This window comes from Humulus lupulus, chromosome 6 (genome assembly GCF_963169125.1).
Source record: "Humulus lupulus chromosome 6, drHumLupu1.1, whole genome shotgun sequence".
NCBI lineage: Eukaryota > Viridiplantae > Streptophyta > Magnoliopsida > Rosales > Cannabaceae > Humulus > Humulus lupulus.
The window spans coordinates 108306860-108324652 of NC_084798.1; positions in this window are offsets into that span (position 1 = coordinate 108306860).

A 17793-nucleotide genomic window follows, 5' to 3' on the forward strand; every position below is an offset into this window, starting at 1 on the left:
ACTTTCAACCTATTTGCATTATGTCTCTAGCCTTCAGTGTCGAAATCATAGGTACTCGCGGTCCACTCATTGTCCCCACATATACAAAGGGCACCTCCCCTTCCGGTTGAAAGGTTACCATCCCGTGCTTGCAGTCAATCGTCGCCCTGTACTTTGATAACCAATACATCCCTAGGATCATATCAAATTCATCCATCGCTAACTCAATAAGGTCCACAGACAACTCCTTACTGTCTATCTCTACTGGCAATACCCTAACCCATCTCCTAGAAACTATCAGTTCCCCAGTCGGCAACAAAGTCTGAAATCCCCTAGCATACAAATCACTAGGTCCACATAGTTGATCTGTCACTCTAGCATATACAAATGAATGAGTAGCCCTTAAGTCAATCAATGCAGTAAAAGAAGAACAAGCACTAGAGATCTGACTTAGCACGACTGAGGGACTAGCCTCAGTTTGGATCAAGGTATATACTCTGGAAAGAGTGAGGCTGTCACTCTGCTTTGGTTCTTCTTTTCTAGCATATGGTCAGTCCTTCCTCAGGTGACTAATTCTCCCACAAGTAAAGCAGACCATGATCCTGCACTCTCCCTGATGTAGTCGTCTGCACCGAGAACACACTGGGAAACTCCTCCAGTTGTCTCCCCCACCCTGACGGCCATCGAAAGCACCATGTGCCCTCCTATCTGAGCTAGGAGGAACAAAAGAATCTAGGGCCTTTCTCTTCTATTCACTGGGGCCACTACCCTGGCTAGATCCAATGAAGGGAGCCACCATTCTCTAAGCATTGCACCTAGCAGTGCCCTTCCGCGAAATCTGATCCTCAGCCCCCTCAATTGTAAGGGCCTTTTCCACTACCTGTGCATAAGTGGTAGTTCCCGGATCCAGAGTTATCTTGACGTCACGGGCGATCATAACATTCAATCCCCACACAACTAGACCTCTCCATGCCATATCAGTAGGCACCAAATCCAGCGCTAACTTTGCTAATCGGTCAAACTTCAAGGCATACTCAATAACCGTCATCTGGTTCTGAGTCAGATTAGTAAACTCATCAACCTTTGCAGCTCGGATTGTAACACTGTAGTACATCTCATTAAAAATATTTATGAATTCTTCCCAAGTCATGACCGCCACATTCCTTCTCTGAGATACAACATCCCACCAGATGCAGGCACCCTCTCTCAACATATAACTGGCGCAGGCTACTCTCTCATTCCCTTACCTCATGAAATCCAAGATGGAAGAAATCATGTTCGTCCACTGCTCTACCCACAGTGGGTCTGGGCCACCCTCAAAGGTGGGAGGATGATGCTTCCTGAACCTCTAGTACAATGGTTCCCACCAATTTTCCACAATAGGCTGAGCTGGCACTGGTACCACAACCTGTGGAACCTGTAACCCAATGCCCCGAGGAGGGGCATGCTGCCTCAATTTTCGAAGTTCTTCCTCCATTCGATGAAGTCTAGCTTCCATCTCGACAAATAGTTGCTGCCAATTCAGTGGGGTATGTGGAGGATCCTGACCCTTATTGTCATCCTCGGCCCTATTGTCGTGGAGTCTAATTGATCGCTGAGGCATTTTAGCAATATGTGCCTGCAATCAATGATGCTGCATATCAAGCATGATAACAACATCTAAAATCACCTCCCAATCTCGTCAATCAACCACAATCAGTGTTGTGAGAATTGATTTGATTAAAATGTGCAAGTGTACACAGTCACAAAACAAGTAATAAAGTAGTAAGTATTCAAGATCGTCTCCACAGGGATTGCAAATTAAAAAGTAAGCAAAACAATTACTAAACAATTGTAGAAAATTAAAAGTCAAGTGGTTGTTTATAGACTAAGCAAAATATTAAAATAAAATGGAAATACTGAACTGAACAAGAAAATTGAGAGAAATATCTGAATTGCAAAATGGACTTGAATTGTTGAATTCCCCTATATTATTCGTCCTGAACAAATTGCGAACGTGTTGCTGCAGCAATATTCTAGCAAAACTCCCAGGATAACAAAAAGTTCATTTAACACGCATAAAACTTTCCCAAATCTTATGACCTTAATTCTTCTACCTAATTAAACATATTCCTATGCAAAATCAGATTTAAGAATGCAATCACAGCTCACTTCTCATATGTTACACAAGGTAATTAACATATCCCTATATTAATTACTAACATAACCTAACCTAGATTATGACTTGTGTCATCCAAGTTTTTCCTATTACATTTAACCTTTCCAGCATTAAATATAATTAAAATAACATGCCATTGCTGGCCAAACAACAACAAGAAATTAATTTAAGCACACTTGAATGATCAAGGGAGATTTTACTAAAATAAAGTGCAAGAAATGGATAGATTATAACATAGGGTTCATCAACAATCCAAGCCACCAAGAAATTAGTTCATGGTTGGTTTCATAAACAGTAATTCCCAATCAAAACAGCCCATAATATTCAGATTTAGTATCTAACTCAGAAATTAATAACAGAAAGTTTAAGAAAAGAAGAAAGAACAAATCCAAATGATGCTTGAGCTTTCTATGCTTGTCCTCCTTCTTCCTTGTTGGTATCTCAGCTTGTTTCTCTGTTTTTTTTCTGGTTTTCTTTGCCAAAAATGGCTGCTGGTTGTATGTTACGGCTGGAGCATTATTTTGGTATATTAGGTTATCTTCTTCTCCTCCAAAAGTACCATAATGCCCCTCTTTTCCTCCCAAAACATCAAGTCTTCCTTCTCTTTTGTCCTTTTCTCCATTATGCTGATATTTCCTTCTGCCACTGCCACATCAGCTGAAATGTAAGCTTGACTCTTGACTGCCACGTGTTCCATGCTCCAAAATGTAGCTGATCACAATGCTTCAGTTTTGCTGCAGCAATCCTGAATATTCATCCATCAACACAATAATTTCATCACAATAGACTCTTAAGCTCACTCATTCCTTTGTGCAAATATTTAACCATGAAATCATTATCTTTAACCCAATAGCTATTAAAAACTAAAAAAATAATTACACTTAATTAAGATAATGAAAACATCCAAGTTAGCTTCAAAAACTAAAAATAAACTAACATCACTCATGATTTTTTTCACAAATATAAGTTCAAAAGCACATGAAATAACTCTTTATTCAAGAGTTATCAATCAGCAAGTCCAAATATCATACATATCATATAACAATCAAGGGGCCATGCCCTAATATCATGCATATAATAACATATTCATCATGTTCTATCTAGATATCTAGGCAAACATGGCAACTTAAACACACAATTAAGCATATAACTCATTAATTACAAACAAACCCTGAGTCAAGCTTGTCATTAGCAGCGAGCGGACATGTTCGGTCAATCTCCAGGAACCATAAACCTTGGCATGCTCTAATACCAATTTGTAACGCCCTACTTCCTTAGATTCGTTACTATGTGAGTTAAAAATGTACCATTAGCTCGCTAATTGAGGTTTTAGGTTAAAAAAGTGACTAAACTGAAATAAAACTCGTTTAAGACATTAAGTATAAATATTTGGACATTCATTGAAATCATAAAAAGTTATACAGTTGGGATCCCGAAATACTTTTTGGAAAATACATTACAACTGAAAAATACAATTAAGGTTGAACTAAGTGACAAAGCAGTTCATTATAGTACTTTTCCCAAAATAACCCTGACGGTGGCAGCCAAGTAGGCCGAACATGTACTCGTCGCTCCACGCTCTCCGTACTCATGGTTGGTCAACCTTCCCTTTGCCCTTACCTGAACCATAAAGCACCCATTAGACAAAGCCTAGCAAGAAAAATCAACATATAACATAACAATCCACAGTATATAACAAAATAGCCAACGGCTAAACACATAGCTGCCTACGCCGTCCCAGGCGCTTTACCAAGCCCTGGGTTCGCGGTCTTCATTGAGAGGGTGGATACAGCACCCTAGGAGGGTCCTGCCCTAATAGCCTGCACTCATCGTGCTCAACGCCGATCCCAACCCCTTATCGTACCCAAATTCTTGTTGTTCTTAGCCTTTGCCATTTTTGGTCTTCGCCATTCCCGGCCTTCGTCGTTCACTCACAAACATGCATAACAATCACAGATATCTAAAAATATATTAAGCATAAACAATAGGGCTATGCCCTCAAACACAAACAGTAGGGTTGTGCCTTGCTCTACGGGTACAACAATTTTCTTACCTGTGTCCCGAGCTAATAAGCCAATGCAATCCCGAGCACAGTCCCCTAATCTGAACTTTGTTGAAAACCTATTCATAACGCATTCATTATAACCATCCATCAATCCTTGAACCAATAAATAAGTTCGAAATATTAATCTAGCCTCTGGGACCTTGGATTCTACTGATCCAGGTAATAGCATCCTTCTCAAGCCTTAACATTTGGGTTCTCGGGCTAAAAACCTCAATTTCCCATTTCTTTACATTTTGAGTCGCGGGATGCCCTCTAGAGCCGCGGCGCGCCTACAGGTTAGAGAGCAGAACTCTCCCTGCTGAAGGATGTAGGCAGTGGCATGCCCCCTAGGGATGCGGCACCTGGACAACCTCAGAGGCTCCTCTAGCCCCTTCGAACATGCGAGCAGCGACACCTGAAGAACAAGGTCGTGGCTTGGGCCCTAGAAACCCAAAAATCCACCATTTTCCTTATGTTTTCCTCGAGCCTAAATCCACAATTCATACCCCAAACATCAATTAAACACAGAATTAAGCCCATATTCCCTATCCATACTGCCTAAGTTACCTAACTATCACATAAACAACCTCATAACCTCTCCAAATAATCAAAACCAAATAAAAGTTCAACTCACATGCAACTGCCAATTCTCAACAGAATTCAACATAAAGGATTAAATTTATGAGCTTACCTCTGAGATGAGTTCAATCTTTGAGTTACTCCCCAAGCATCACAAGTCCAATTCTTCAATTTTCTTAGCCTAAGGTCCCTAAAAATTCATCAAGCCACCAAGCATCAAAGAGAGGGAGAGAGAGAAGCCTGAGGGAAAGAGGGTTCTGTTTTTTCTTCTAAGTGATTCTAGAGTGTGTTGTGGCTAAGCATAATACTAGCTGTCTAAATCCCAGTATTCCTAAAATTCCCTCAAGTCTATCCTAATCGTTTAGTGCTACCAAGGGCAATCCCGTCATTTTCCATATCCCTCTAATTCCTCGAGTGTTCCTATAAATCCCTATTTAATTCCAACATGTTCAAATAATTGCTAAATTACTACCCGTTAACTGGTAATTCACGAACACATATCATATTCCCAAAATACCCCTAGGCTCCTCCCGAGCCGGGTATTCAAATCTGTTGTGACTATTTAGCTAAACTGCTTCATAGGACGGTCTCGGATCGCGCATCACAATTATATCACCACCCACTCGTGGTATCAATCACAATATACACATATATAACATTTATGCCCTGAATGATCTAAAATTACAAATATGCTCCTAATAACCAAATAGGGCCCACATGCATATTTAATTCACCTAAACATGCATTTCTAATCATATAATCATCAAATCAACATATTAGCATAATTAAATCAATTACTACCCTCCCGACACACTAATCAAGGCCCTAAGCCTTATTAGCAAGTTTGGGATGCTACATACACTATCTACTAACAAGTAAATATAGGTTCACACTACAAGAAAAAACTATATTCATAGCAATGGATATGGACACTTTAGAAAAAATACATTAAAAAGACCAAAAGTAAAGAGTGTTGATTAATGATAAAGAAAAGGGCTAACTTCTACAGAGAGACAAAGAGTGATGGACGAATGAGAGAGGGAAGGAGAGAGAGAGGAGTCTAAAATATTTCTGATTGTTTGAAATGAAAACAAGATAGGGAGAGATGGAGTGTTTCAGTTTTTGGGAGGGAAGGAAGGGAAAGGAAAAGACTTTGGCAACTTTTTTAGTTTTGACTATACAAGTGTAGAATTTACTAAACGCATGCATGAGTTGACACCCCATGCATTCCTAATCCCCTCATGACTGGCCACCTCCTATTTACATCCCATTTTTTTATTTCAAAACTAATACCTCAAATATTGCCCAAAACTAGCTATTCTAAAAGTGGTATTAGTGTCAGTAAACCACTAACCTTTATTATTTTAGATAAAATATTAACTAAGGGTAAAATTAAATTATAGAGTAAATATGAAACCAATATTTAAATGTATCACAATTATTTAATTTTCTCCAGATAAATTTGTGGAATTATTTAATAGTTAATTTCCACAATTATGCTTAATAAGCATTTTCCTTCAAAAAGGAAGATTAAAAATTTTCGAAGAATTTCAATAATTTAAACTCACCAACTAAAATATATATCTATGCCTTAATTAATATTTTCACCATAATTATTAATTTTTATTTAATTATTTGAGAATTCGCCCGATTAAAGATTTTGGTTCTGTTCGAGGCCGAAAGTCTTGGTTTGCCTGCAAACCACACTTTTCACTCATTGGCTAAAACTACAACATGAATTATAATTCCAAAATATAAAATATTTATCAAAATAATAATAATTACAGAGTTTCAACATCCCAACTCCGTTACTCATAGGTGCCCAAAAAGTGGGGCATTACAATGACTGCAATACTATGTTTGCTTGCTATGAATGAGTGCAATGTTTTGAATGATTGCTATGTATGAGTGCAATATGTTGTGTTATGCTTGCTAGGGTTCTGTGGACATGGCTTCCCATCTAGACGTACTTTGGGTAAGCCAAATATACATGATCGCCATCGTGGAAAAAGTGATCGGTAAATTATGCACGCAAGTATACGTGGTCGTGTCAAGTAATAAATTTTGTAAGAATGGATATCGTCCCACACAAACTATTAACCAATTACCAATAATCACTTTTCAATTTTTATTTGGTGATTAAAATAAAGATGAATAATTCTAAACTATGAACACAATTTATATAATTGTAAACAGAACAATGAATCAAAGGATAAAAATCAATAACAAAAAGCCTAGGGAATTAATTTCATCAACTTTTCATTCATTAATTTTACTAATCAGTTCAAAATCTCTTCTTCCTATTCTAATAGCAGGACAACAAAAACCAATTCCTATTATTTTTCAAGATATAATATCTCAACCTATATGCAAGTTTTCTACATCTGTAAAATGCCCTAGACTACTACTTTGTAATAAGTCATCAACCTCGTAAAATTATTTAAAGAAAACCACTTAACATATGTAAATCCAGTGGGGCCTTGCTAAAACATGCAAGTTGGGCCTAATACTTTAAAATAAAATAAAATTTCTCATACAACGTTTTAAAATAAATAAAGTTCAATCCCCACTGATAAGTTTTGAAATCAAAATAAAACATAACATCGTTCTTTAAAAAAATATAGTTTAAGCTAATCGTTTATTCTCCCATAGGATAACCCCACGCCATACACACGCTAACGTTGAAACTCCTCACATCACCACGCGTGCCAAAGAGAAAACCTATTTATTTCCTGAAAGGGGAAAGTAAGCAAGTGAGCTAAAAGCCCTGTAAGGAAGTACAAACAACAAACAAAGAAAAACACAACAAAGGCATAATCATATCGTAAGACTCATACAACATCATATCCACACACCGTCATACATCGTACTTAACGTCATCATCATACATCATACATAAACGTTATTATCATATATCATACATAAATGTTACCATCATACATCATACATAAATGTTATCATCATACATCATACATCATTATCATGCGCCTTGGTTACCCCAAGACTGTTACGGTGAACGTTGAACCGTGGATTTAACTCGCTACCCGAGTTCTTTGGTTAAAAACGTGATTCTAGGTATTATTAACAGGTTAAGGTGGAACACCAATCAAAAAGAAAGGATATATTTTATTTAAAACATAAAATTCTTCATGGGCCCATAAAAATATTTACAAGTTATTTACAATGCAAAATGGTCACTACATTATAAAATTTACAACTCGCCGATCTAAGCAGCAAAAATAGGGTAAACCCCCTAGTTCCTCTGAGAACTCCTTGGCCGTGGTGGTCAAGCGGCCGCATATGTAAATAGTACCACCTAAGCTCTCCACTCAAAGCTGGGTGAGCTTTTCGTTCCCTTTACCTGCACCACATAGCACCCATGAGCCAAAGCCCAGCAAGAAAACACAATAATGCAAGCATATAATATCAAATGATGATCATGATAATCATACAGAGCTTATAGCTCTGAACAAATGAGTGAATATCACCTTGTAGTTACATTAACCATGAAGGAGCTTATAGCTCTTAATCAAATTAGTTGTTTAACACTTGAGGTTCTGGTAAACCATAATGAGTGACTGACGAACAAGTCACTAGCTTAAATAGATGAGTGACTGATGGGTAAGTCACTAGCTTAAACAGATGAGTGACTGATGGGTAAGTCACTAGCTTAAACAGATGAGTGACTAATGGGTAAGTCACACGGGGCTCGGCACCCATAGCCATGTGACTAAATTGTCACTCTGGCTCTAAGTAACTAGCCTTTGGCAAGACAAGCAATTATAGTATTCATCGAACTTGAGGTCGGTCTGGCATTAACGATATTTTGAGTCATTTAATGCAGATGTCAATTAGATCTAATCATTGTTGGCTTGCGTTGAACACGCTAAGGCCATTCCTGACTTATGAGTCAGCAATGTGTGACCAGTGCCTAGTACCACTGCCAAACTTGACTAATGAGTCACAGCTTCACAGTTGATACTGACACCTTTGCAAATTCTGATTATTCACTCAGTGCCATACACAAGTGAGCAATATTTGCTAAGCATTCAATATTCAATCCATGTCCACATTTAAACATTCAACATGCCTCATGAATAACCATACATGTCACATATGGGGTGCAATTTTCTTACCTCTGATTCAAGCGAGAATTAGTATAAGAACGACCCTTGAGAATGATCAACCTTTAAGTTCCTTAGCAGTCACCTAGTCATAACCAAATATGGGATTCCATCAATAAAATTAATAACAAAGGGTTCTCGAACCAAGACCTAGCCTCCGGGACATCGAATCCCACTAATCCAAGTAGTAGGAACGATCCCGAGGCCTAAAATTGAGTTCCCATGATCAAAACACCCATTTGGCATCAAAAACCCTCATGAGCTGCGGCCCCCAGCCAAACCAAGAACAAGTGCCGCGACTCTCCATACCTAGTGTCGTGGCTCCCAGCACACACAAACCTCACCTCCTTCAGCATCGAGCTTGGGACGCGGCCCCCACCCGGGAACCAGCCATAACTCCATTTTTCCCCATTTTAAACCTTAAAAAAACATACCTAAACATCTCCAAATCCAAAAATCAAAGTTCCCAAACTTCCCAATGATCCAAAACCATCAAATCTCGAGGCTCAAATGAATCAAAAACTCATCGATACACAAAAATCCAAATCAAATCTTAGAAACGCTAAAACTCAAAACTTAAAGCTTAGATTACCTTTCATTGGGTTGTTTCTCCCTAAATCCTTCTGTCAAGAAGCTTCTAATCTTTCCTAGGATCGTTATGCCTTGATCCTCGCTTGATTCCAACTCCTAGAACTCAAGATTTCTTCGAAATTGCCACGAATGGTCACAAAGGCTTACGAGGGAGAGAGAGAGAGAAAGTGTTTTAATGTACGGTTCTTTCTGACAAACTACTTCAGGCTTAAGTAACCTCAAATAAAACCTAATGCTCAGGGTCCCAAAAACATCCCCGGGGGAAAAACTCCCAGAATTTCCTGCTGATCTCAATAACTCCCAATTTATCATCAAATAAACATTCTCATTATCCAATATCCCTATAATTGACCCCATTATGACAAAACTGCTAATTTGCAACATAGGAACGTCTCATGCTGAATAGCTCGAATATATCCCCATAATAATGGGATCTCATCCATAAATCACAATATGCACCAAAATACACAAATATTCCCTCTATGGGCCAAATTACCAAAATGCCCTAACGATCAAAGGTGGACCCACATGCATGCATTTAACATCATATTATAATATAATTCACATAAACATGCATATAATCATTTAATGGCATAATTAAACAATTATGGCCCTCCCTGCCTACTAATCCAGTCATTAAACTGCATTAGGGATTTCTGGGCATTACAACTATCCCCTCCTTACAGAAATTTTGTCCTCGAAATTTACCTGAACAGGTCGGGATACTGACTCTGCATATCTGACTCCAGCTCCCAGGTCACTTCCTCGACCTTGTTGTTCCTCCACAATACCTTAACCAAAGGTATCGTCTTATTCCTGAGGACCTTGTCCTTTCTGTCAAGTATCTGGACTAGCTCCTCCTCAAAGGACAGATCTGAGTCAAGCTCCAGATCTTCATAGCTCAAAACATGATTCACATCAGATACATACTTTCGAAGAGCTGAAACATGAAACACATTTTGCACCGCTGACAACGCTGGTGGCAAGGCCAACCTGTAAGCCACCTGACCAATCCTCTCTAGGATTTCAAATGGACCTACAAATCTAGGGCTCAGCTTACCCTTCTTCCAAAACCTTCTCACCCCTTTCCATGGCCAGACTCTAAGGAAGACATAGTCTCCCACTTGGAACTCCATGTTCCTACGCTTGGGATCTGCATAGCTCTTCTATCTACTTTGAGAAGCGAGCATCCAAGCTCTAATCTTCTCAATGGACTCACTAGTCCTCTGAACTGCCTCAGGACCCAAGTATCTCCTTTGACCTATCTCATCCCAATGAATGGGAGATCTGCACTTCCTACCATACAGCATCTCATAAGGTGCAACTCCAATGGTAGACTGATAACTGTTGTTGTAGGAAAACTCTATCAAAGGTAGATACTTACTCCATGATCCGCCAAAGTCCAGCACACATGCCCGCAACATGTCTTCCGATATCTGGATTGTCCTCTCAGATTGCCCATCTATCTAAGGGTGAGAAGCAATACTGAACTTTAACTATGTTCCCATGGCCTTCTGCAAACTCCCCGAGAACTTGGAAGTAAAAGTGGGGTCACAATCTGAAACGATCGACCTCGATGCTCCATGGAGACGCACGATCTCTCTCACATAGAGATCTGCATACTGATCAACTGTATATGTAGTCCTCACTGGCAAAAAGTGAGCTGCCTTGGTGTAGCGATCCACTATCACCCAAATAGAATCATGCTGACCAACATTCCTGGGTAATCCCACCACGAAATCCATCGTGATGTCCTCCCACTTCCACTTTGGGATATTCAGAGGCTGCAATAACCCTGCCGACCTCTAATGCTCAGCTTGACCTGTTGACATGTCAAGTACTTAGCCACATATTCCACTACATATCTCTTCATCCTCGGCCACCAGTTCAACGATCCCACATCCTGATACATCTTTGTGGTGCCTAGATGCAAAGAGTAAGGTGTAGTATGAATTCATCCAGAATCTCTTGCCTCAAAGCAGTGCCTAACGGAACACATATCTGCCCCTTGTATCTCAACAAGCCTAAATCAGACACTATTTAATCTCTGGATGCTCTAGCCAAAACATCCTCTCTGATCTTGATCAGTTGTGGATCACTCAACTGACCCTCCTTGATTCTCTCCAATAGTGTAGACTGTAGCGTAATATTGGCCAACTGGCCCACCAGCAACTCGATACCAGCTCTGGTCATGTCATTAGCTAACTCTCTGGCTATCAACCTCACACTATGAATCTACCCCGGACCCTTCCGGCTTATAGCATCATCTACTACGTTGGCTTTTCCTAGATGATACAAAATCTCGCAAACATAATCTTTTACTAACTCCAGCCAACGCCTTTGTCTCATATTCAGATCTTTCTGCATGAAGAAGTATTTCAGGCTCTTATGGTCTGTGTAGATCTCACACTTCTCTCCATAAAGACAATGCCTCCTTATCTTTAAATCAAAGACCACAACCGCTAACTCCAAATCATGAGTGGGATATCTCTTTTCATACTCCTTCAACTGACAAGAGGCATAAGCAATTACCTTTTTTGACTGCATCAGAACATAGCCCAAACCCTGATGAGAAGCATCACAATAAATCACAAACTTCTCCTGATCTGTCAAAAAACTCAAAATCGGAGCTGTAATCAATCTTTGTTTCAGTTCCTGGAAGTTGTTCTCACATTTATCTGACCACACAAATTTCTGACTCTTGCGTCTCAGCTCAGTCAATGTAGTAGTAATCTTTGAGAACCCTTCCACGAAACGCCTATAATAACTTACCAATCCAAGGAAACTTCTAACCTTAGAAGCATTCTTTGGCCTTGGCCAATCTCTGACTGCCTCAATCTTTGCTGAGTGTACCTTAATCCCCTTCTTACTGACAATGTACCCAAGAAAGGATATCTGAGATAACCAGAATTCACATTTCTTGAACTTGTCAAACAATCTGAGTTCCCTCAGTCTCAGTAGAACCAACCTTAAATGCTACTCATGCTCTGACTCAGACTGAGAATAAACAAAGATGTCATCGATGAAGACAATCACAAACTGGTCCAAATAATCCTTGAACACTCTGTTCATCAGATCCATAAAAGCAGCAGGGGCATTAGTCAATCCAAAAGACATGACTAAGAACTCATAATGCCCATACCTGGTACGAAAAGCAGTCTTCGGTATGCCTCCCTCCTTAACCCTCAACTGATGATAACCAAAACTAAGGTCGATCTTTGATAATACCTTCTTACCTTGCAACTGGTCAAACAGATCATCTATCCTTGGCAAAGGATACTTGTTCTTGATTGTTAACTTATTTAGTTCCCTGTTATCAATACACATTCTCAGAGAACCATCCTTCTTCTTTACAAACAGAACTGGTGCACCCCAAGGTGAGAAACTAGGTCTGATAAAACCCAAATCCAATAGCTCTTGCAACTATACCTTTAATTCTTTCAACTCAGCTGGGGCCATTCTGTATGGTGCTCTAGACACTGGCTCCGTCCCTGGTGCCAGTTCTATCACGAACTCAATTTCTCTGTGCGGTGGCAACCCTGGCAAATCTTCTAGAAACACATTTAGGAATTCATAAACTAATCTGGTCTCTTCTGGTCTCACTGGGATGACCTGAGTGGTTTTAACCACACTGGCTAAGAATCCAATGAAACCTCCTTGCAAAAGATCTCTAGCCCTCAAGATAGAAATCAATGGTATGCATGGTCCATGCACAGTACCAACAAATACAAAAGGATCCTCACCTTCAAGCTCATAGGTGACCATCTTCCTTCTGCAATTAATGGTTGCCCCATACTTTACCAACCAATCCATACCCAATATCATGTCGAAGTCAGTCATAACCAACTCTATCAAATCCACTGACAACTCTCTGTCCTCCACTGTCACTGGAAAAGATCTGACCCATCTCTTGGATACCACTAATTCCCGAGTGGGTAACAAAGTTCCAAACCCCACAACATAAAAATCACAGGGTCTACATAGTCTATAATTAATACTACTAGCAACAAAAGAATGTGTAGCGCCAGAATCAATCAAAACATTATAAGGGGTTCCAGCGCTAAGAATCTGACCTGTAATAACTGATGGAGAAGCCTCAGCTTCTGCTTGTGTCAATGCGAACACTCGAGCTATCCGCTTTCGTGTGTTCTTCTTTTCTTGCCTTAAGGAAATCCTTCTTAAAATGACCTATTGCTCCACACAAGTAGCAGGCCTTTGCCCTACACTTTCCCAAATGATGCCTCTTACATCTAGGGCATTCAGGATGAGTCTTCCAGGCTTCACTACCACCTTGACGACCCATTGAAATACCACGGGACCGCCTATCTGGACCTGGAACTGGAAAGGTATCAGGAACCTTCCTTTTCTGCTCACTGGGGCTTCCACCCCTACTTGAACCCACAAAAGGAGAAGTTGTTCTCCTAAATTCCTTTCTGGCTGCATTATCTCGCTAGATCTTGTTTTCTGCACTCTCAGCTATGAGTACCTTCTCAACCACCTCTGCATAGGTAGTAACCCCAGCCACAATGGTAATGCGAACATCACGGGCTAATCTGGGTTGTAACCCCTGGAGAAATCTCTCCCTCTTGGTCCCATCAGTGGGCACCAGCTCCATGGAAAACTTTTCTAAATGATCAAACTTCAGGGCATACTCAATCACTATCAAACTCCCCTGAAGCAATCTAATAAAATCCTCAGCTTTTGCCGTCCTGATGGCATCATTGTAATATTTATCATTGAACAGAGTCTGAAACTCTTCCCAACTCAGGGCATTGACATTTCTAGTTTGGGTTATAACCTCCCACCAAACTCAGGCATCCTCCTGAAACATATAAGTGGCACAGGCCTCCCTTTCATTACCAGTCACCCTCATAAAGTCTAGGATGGTGGTAATCATGCTCATCCACTGCTCTGCTTTGGCAGGATCTGCACTGCCTTCAAAAACTAGAGGTTGCTGCTTCCTGAACCTTTCATAGAGTGGCTCCCATTTATTACCAACCTCAGGTCGTTGCTCAGCTGTTGGTACTGACACATGACGCGCCTTTGATACACTGGCCACTGCAGGTTCTTGATGTTGTCTCAGGAGGCGGAGTTCCTCTCCATGCCTCAACATTGTAGCCTGCAGATCGCTAATTAACTACTACCAGTTTGCAGAAGCTGGTTATGGAATCTGTCCCTGGTCATTCTCTTGACCCTGATTACTATTATTCTGGCCTTGATCACTCTGGCCAGCTGAAGTATCTGTCTGTCCTGAATTCATTCTGATTAGCTTATACCTTGCTGAAACAGAAGTCAATATGGCCAGTCAGGTAGTGATAACTAAACCTCTTGCCGCTTTACGGTCCAAGAACAAGTAGATAATTATCATATTCCACAGTCATACAAATACACAAATAGATACATGACTATAGCATTTAGCACTTAGCATGTATCACATAATAATTCACAATCAACAATACTAATAGGTATGTTCCAGCAATTTCAATACTATTTAGCACACAGTTGCTGAAGATGCAATATTTAGGGCACAAGTTTAACATGGTGTCTCATGTAAACAGGTAAAGCTTTTATAATATATTTAAGCAGTTATACACATAACTACATAAATAGTTACCAAACCATGAGTCGAGTATGTCTTCAGCGGTGAGTGTACATGCCCAACCAGTCTATAGGAACCCTAACCTTGGCACGCTCTGATACCAAGTTGTAACGCCCTGGTTACCCCAAGACCATTACGGTGAACATTGAGCCGTGAATTTAACTCACTACCCGAGTTCTTTGGTTAAAAACGTGCTTTTAGGTATTATTAATAGGTTAAGGTGGAAAACCAATCAAAAGGAAAGCATATATTTTATTTAAAACATAAAACTGTTCAAGGACCCATAAAAACATTTACAAGTTATATACAATGCAAAATGGTCACTACATTATAAAATTTACAACCCGCCGATCTAAGCGACAAAAATAGGGTAAACCCCCTAGTTCCTCTAAGAACTCCATGGCCGTGGTGGTCAAGCGGCCGCTTATGTACACAGCACCACCTAAGCTCTCCACTCAAGGCTGGGTGAGCTTTTCTTTCCCTTTACCTGCACCACATAGCACCCATGAGCCAAAGCCCAGCAAGAAAACACAATAATGCAAGCATATAATATCAAATGATGATCATGATAATCATACAGAGTTTATAGCTGTGAACAAATGAGAGAATATCACTTTGTGGTTACATTAACTATGAAGGAGCTTATAGCTCTTAATCAAATGAGTGGTTTAACACTTAAGGTTCCGGTAAACAATAATGAGTGACTGGCGAACAAGTCACTAGCTTAAACAGATGAGTGACTGATGGGTAAGTAACACGGGGCTCGACACCCACAACCATGTGATTAAATAGTCACTGTGGCTCTATGTAACTAGCCTTTGGCTAGACAAGCGCTTATAGTAATCATCGAACTTGAGGTCGGTCCGGCATTAATGCTCTTCTGAGGCATTTAATGCAGATGTCGATTAGATCTAATCTATGTTGCCTTGCGTTGAACATGCTAAGGCCATTCTTGACTTATGAGTCAGCATTGTGTGACCATTGCCCAGTACCACTGCCAAACTTGACTAATGAGTCACAGCTTCACAGTTGATACTGACACCATTGCTAATTTTGACTATTCATTCAGTGCCATACACAAGCGAGAAAGATTTGCTAAGCATTCAATATTCAATCCATGTCGACATTTAAACATTCGACATGCCTCATGAATAACCATGTATGTCATATATGGGGTGCAATTTTCTTACCTCTGATTCAAGTGAGAATTAGTATAAGAATGACCATTGAGAATGATCAACCTTTACGTTCCTTAGCGGTCACCTAGTCATAACTAAATATGGGATTCCATCAATAAAATGAATAAAAAAGGGTTCCAGAACCAAGACCTAGCCTCTGGGACATCAAATCCCACTAATCCGGGTAGTAGGAACGATCCCGAGGACTAAAATTGAGTTCCCATGATCAAAACACCCATTTGGCATCAAAAACCCTCAAGAGTCGCAGCCCCAAAACCTTGAGTCGAGGCCCCCAGCCAAACCAGGATTAAGCGACGCAGCTCTCCATAACTAGTGCCGCAGCCCCTAGCACACACAAACTTCACCTCCTTCTGCATCGAGCTTGGGCCGCGGCCCCCACCCGGGAACTAGCCATAACTCCATTTTTCCCCATTTTATACATTCCAAAAACATACCTAAACATCTCCAAATCCATAAACCAAAGTTCCCAAACTTCCCAATGATCCAAAACCATCAAATCTCGAGGCTCAAATGAATAAAAAACTCATCGATACACAAAAATCCAAATCAAAGCTTAGAAACTCTAAAACTCAAAACTTAAAGCTTAAATTTCCTTTGATTGGTTGTTTCTCACTAAATCCTTTGGTCAAGAAGCTTCTAATCTTTCCTAGGATCCCTATGCCTTAATCCTCGCTTGATTTCGACTCCTAGAACTCAAGATTTCTTCGAAATTGCCACGAATGGTCACAAAGGCTTACGTGAGAGAGAAAGAGAGAGAGAAAGTGTTTTAATGTACGGTTCTTTCTGACAAACTACTTCAGGCTTAAGTAACCTCAAATAAAACCTAATGCTCAGGGTCCCAAAAACATCACCGGGGGAAAAATAGTCAAAACTCCTAGAATTTCCTGCTGATCTCAATAACTCCCAATTTATCATCAAATAAACATTCTCATTATCCAACATCCCTATAATTGACCCCGTTATGACAAAAGTGCTAATTTGCAACATAGGAACGTCGCATGCCGAATAGCTTGAATATATCCCCATAATAATGGGATCTCATCCATAAATCACAATATGCACCAAAATACACAAATATGCCCTCAACGGGCCAAATTACCAAAATGCCCTAATGATCAAATGTGGACCCACATGCATGTATTTAACATCATATTATAATATAATTCACATAAACATGCATATAATCATTTAATGGCATAATAAAACAATTATGGCCCTCCCTGCCTACTAATCTAGCCATTAAACCGCATTAGGGATTTCGGGGCATTACAATCATACATCATTAACATATTCAAACATCATCATCACATCCTTCTGAGCATGGCCCCCTTCCTTGTACATGTCACATCTTGAGGTAACCAGTAAAAGGATAAAATTGGAAAGCCCTCCTCTATGAGGTAAGCAGGAGGCTCTGGTCCTTGAATAACATCGGCGCGTCCGCCCTTTGAGTTACGTCGTACCTTAGTAACTCGGGTTAAGTCTTTGTATCCTTAGTAACCATTTTTGTTGTGTCACGTTCG